This window comes from Triticum urartu, unplaced genomic scaffold (genome assembly GCF_003073215.2).
Source record: "Triticum urartu cultivar G1812 unplaced genomic scaffold, Tu2.1 TuUngrouped_contig_6867, whole genome shotgun sequence".
NCBI classification, from domain to species: Eukaryota; Viridiplantae; Streptophyta; class Magnoliopsida; order Poales; family Poaceae; genus Triticum; species Triticum urartu.
The window spans coordinates 4,000-8,816 of record NW_024117662.1 but is presented as its reverse complement, the minus strand read 5'-3'; the positions used below and the strand labels follow the sequence as shown (position 1 = coordinate 8,816).

Below are 4,817 nucleotides of genomic sequence, written 5' to 3'. Positions count from 1 at the left end.
CCCACCCCCTCCAGCTCCCATCCGCCATCGTCTCCACTCCAACACCCTCTCCAGCCCCACTCCATCGCCGAGTTTTCTCATCTCCCCCGCCCCCTCCAGATCCGGCCACCAACTCTGCCACCCATCTCCACCAACAGTGTTTGACGTACAAGAACTGTCCAAGCGAAACGAAAGCCACCGTTCGAGCCATGGACCTCGCCACGGCGGCCTTGCGCTCCCTCCTCCCCAAGCTGGCCGAGCTCATCCACGGAGAATACAAGCTGCAGAAGGGCGTGAAGAAAGATGTGCAATTTCTAGAGAGGGAGATGACGAGCATAGACGCCGCCCTCCGCAAAGTGGCCATGGTGCCGCATGACAAGCTCGACGACAACTCCAAGATCTGGGCCAATCAAGTCAGGGAGCTGTCGTACGAGATGGAGGATGTCGTTGAAAGCTTCCTGGTGGGCGTCCAGGGCTTCGAGCCCGCCGCTAACCCTGACGGCTTCAAAGGGTTCGTGAAGAAGGTGGCTAACCTGTTCACGAAAGGCAAGGCGCGCCACCAGATCGCCAATGCAATCAAAAGCATCAAGGACCAGGTCCAGGAGGTGGCGGATCGACGTGACAGGTATAGGATTGATGATCTTCAGGCAAGTCTAGCTGCTACAACCATGGTTGATCCTCGTCTGATGGCTCAGTTCAAAGATCACAAAGAGCTTGTTGGCATCGAGGGGCCAAGAGATGAGCTAATCAAGAGGCTGGTAGATGAAGATGATTGTGAGTCCAAGCAGCAGCTGAAGATACTCTCGATCTTCGGATTTGGAGGAGTTGGCAAGACAACTCTTGCCAGAGCAGTTTACGACAAGATACAAGCACAATTCGTATGCAAGCCTTTTTTTTCGGTGGGTCAAAATCCCAACCTGAAGAATGTTCTCATAGGTATTCTCCTCCGACTTGACAAAGACACTTGTTCCAATCCGACAATGTTAGATGATGTGCTGCTCATTGAAAAACTCTGAGGGCTGCTTGCGAACAAGAGGTACCACTACCATCCTAATTTGCATGCTGTGAGGGATTTTCCTCATTGCAAATGCATATTTACTATATAGTTTAATTTTTAGCAGCCATAATAAAAAGTGAGGCCGAAATTGGTGCTCCACTTTCTTGCAGATTTTCACATCAGTTAGGATTCAGACTATCGGCATACACTTACATGTTATAAGAAAATTTTCATTCCATTTATCTACACCTAATTTGAAAAATGCATGTTTACTATAGTATCCTTTAAGCGGCCGTGATAAAGAGGTGAGGCAGACATGGGTGCTTCATTTTCCTGCAGATGTTTCACATCAATTAGATTTAGATTGCATCTGCATGTTCTTACATGTTTTAAGCAAATTTTACCCGATTTACCTACGTCAAATGTTCTTGGCAATTATCTGCACCTAATAGGAATAAATGTTAATTCAGAATAAAAAAAATAGATGCTTTATATAAACTCTAATAGAATGGATTGAATCAAACCCTTGCATGTATTTTGATACGTACTATTTTCCATTCATCATTAATCATTTACTTATGTCTCAGTTGTCCCAAAGCACCTTGTCGATCGTGAATTGAATAATGCCATTTTCGATTCTTGGTTGAGATGCTTGCCATATTCTTCTATTTCTAGGACGACACTTTAGATATAGTTTTACTAATCAATGAACCTCATGCTGCCATGTCAATAGGTACCTCATCATCATTGATGATATATGGGATATGAGTTCATGGGATATAATGAAATGTGCTTTTATTGATAGCAAGTGTGAAAGCAGGGTAATCATAACTACTCGTATCTTTGAAGTGGCGAAAGAGGCAAGTGATATTTACAAGCAAGAACCTCTTTCTCCTGGTAGATCGAAGGAATTGTTCTGTATGAGATTATCTATTGGCAAAAGCAAAAGCCCTTATCATGAATCGGTTAAGATATCTGACAAGATATTGCAGAAATGTGGTGGCATACCGCTAGCTATCATTACAATAGCTAGCTTGTTGGCTAGTAAACCAGTAACAGATTGGCCTGGGGTCTATGACTCTATTGGTTTTGGGAATGAAGATAACAAAGAAGTAGATACCACAAGAAAGATATTGCTATATAGCTACTATGATCTTCCATATTATCCACGGCTTTGCCTATTGCACCTAGGTATATACCCCGAAGATTTTGAGATCAGAAAAGACAATTTAATTTGGAAGTGGGTGGCTGAAGGATATGTGCATGAGGAACCAGGAAAAGGATTATTTGAGGTTGGAGAGAGATACTTCAACTTGCTCATAGATAGAAGTATGATCCAGGCAGTAGAGAAGCCATATTACAGCATAATATATGCTTGTCATGTGCATGATTTGGTGCTTGATATGATTCATTTTCTATCAGAAGACGAAGGTTTTGTTACTGCATCGAACAGTAACAGGACATCTCCGTGCATCACTGCTCGTAGGTTAGCCATAAATAGTGAAGCCATAGAGCAGAATGGATATGTGGATAACTCGAGCATGCAGCAAGTGAGGTCATATAATGCCACCATGTGTCAATTTAGTATGTTGCCATTGCTTTCAAACTTTAAAGCTCTGCGTGTGTTGGCTTTAGAAGAGTGCACTTTCATGGGAAGTGAGCAATTCTCTATGAAGCCGGAAGATTCTCCTTATCATCTTAAGCATCTTGGTAGGCTGATTCACATAAGGTACCTTGGGATATCGGACCAGCTTGAGAGCTTAGAGGTCCCTAAAGAAATTGGGGACCTAAGGTTTTTGCAGGTACTGGACTTGGGCAGAAGTGGCATAAAAAACTGCCTCAAAGTATTGGTCGGCTAACACAATTGAAGTGCCTGCTCTTTGGCGGTTCTAGCATGGGGGTGTTGGACTGGACGAATCTAACATCTCTGGAAGCGCTACAGTTGCACCATGTCTCTCCAGGCTTTCTGAAAGATCTGGGCAAGCTGAAGGAGCTGAGAAAGCTGAACTTACACTTTGAAGAGCACACCAATATGTTGTTCAAAGATTTGATGGGATGTCTTGTCAATCTGCAAAAACTTCAAGTCAGAACGGTTGATTGTTTGGAGCAATGGTGTCCTGAGCTGTGGTCTGATTATGCTGGCTCTGTGGACCTTGGGCACCTCCGTCATCTGACAGTGCATGGCCTGCTTCCTGTGCTTCCAGTGTGGATTAACACCTCATGCCTCCCAAACCTCTGCCACTTGCATATGAAACTGATGGCTATGGAATCACAGGATATGGAGATCCTCGGGAGGTTCTCAGAGCTCATTACTCTATGCATTCGTTGCGATGATGGCGTTGTTTTTCCTGACACCATGGAGGAGGGTGCATTCCCCAAGTTGAGATACTTGAATCTGGAAAATTCTGACCAACCCAGATTTATACGGGGAGCAATGTCAAACCTTGAGTATATTGAGTTCATCGGCCTGGTACCGACCTACGGCTTGGACTTTCATAGCCTGGTGAACCTCCCTCGTCTTGAGAAAGTTGATGTTGAAATCGATGGCAAAACTGCCATGGGTATCGACATGCTGCAGGCACATGCGTCGTTGAAGCAAGCGGTTGAGATCGATCCCAACCATCCCTCACTCAATGTACGTACTGACATCATTCGAGCCATGGACCTTGCGACGGTGGCCATGGGCTCCCTCCTCCCCAAGTTATTCGAGCTCCTCCACGGAGAATACAAGCTGCAAATGGGCGTGAAGAAAGATGTAGAATTTCTCGAGAGGGAGATGAGGAGCATAGACACCGCACTCCGCAAAGTGGCTATGGTGCCGCGTGACAAGCTCGATGACAACTCCAAGATCTGGGCCGGTGATGATAGGGAGCTGGCATACGAGATGGAGGATGTCGTTGAACGCTTCATGGTGGGCGTCCACGGCTTTGAACCAGCTGCTGACCAAGACAGCTTCAAAGGGTTCGTGAAGAAGGTGTCCAACTTGTTCACGGAAGGCAAGACCCGCCACCAGATCGCTAATGCGATCAAGGCCATCAAGGATCAGGTTCAGGAGGTGACGGATCAGCGTGACTGGTACAAGATTGATGATGTTGAGGCAAGTCTAGCTGCTACAACCATTGTTGACCCTCGGCTGATGGCTCAGTTCAAAGATCAGAGAGAGCTTGTTGGCATCGAGGAGCCAAGGGACGAGCTAATCAAGAGACTGGCAGATGGAGATGACTTTGTGTCCAAGCAGCAGCTCAAGATACTCTCAATTTTTGGATCTGGAGGACTTGGCAAGACAACTCTTGCCAAAGCAGTTTATAATAAGTTGCAAACGGAATTTGAATGCAAGGCTTTTTATTTGGTGGGTCAAAATCCTAACCTGGAGAATGTTCTCATGGGTATTTTCAGCCAAGTCGACAAAGCCTCTTGTTCCAATGCAACAATCTTGGATGTGCACCTTCTTATTATTAAACTCCGAGAGCTGCTTGTGAACGAGAGGTACCACTACCCGTCATAATGTCCATGCTATGAGAAACTCACCTCATTTCAAATGCATGTTTACTATATAGTTCAAATTTTGGTGGTCATAATAAAAAAGTGAGGCAGAAATGGGCGTTTCACTTTCTTGCAGATTTTCACATCAGTTAAGATTCAGATTTGTATTGGCATACTCTTATATGTTTAAGATTTTTTTTCCATATTTGGCCTATTTTCAAATGTTCATTCCAATTAATTTCACCTACTTTGAAAATGCATATTTACTATATGGTATCCTTTAAGCGGATGTGATAAAGAGTGAGGCGGAAATGGGTGCTTCATTTTCCTGCAGATGTTTTACATCAATTAGATTTAG

At 44.6% G+C, this 4,817-nt stretch overlaps 1 pseudogene; it reads left to right on the top strand.

Moving 5' to 3' along the window:
* Nucleotides 1–81: 81 nt before the first annotated feature.
* Nucleotides 82–4,494, top strand: LOC125531187 (annotated as a pseudogene).
* The last annotated feature ends 323 nt before the right edge of the window (nucleotides 4,495–4,817 follow it).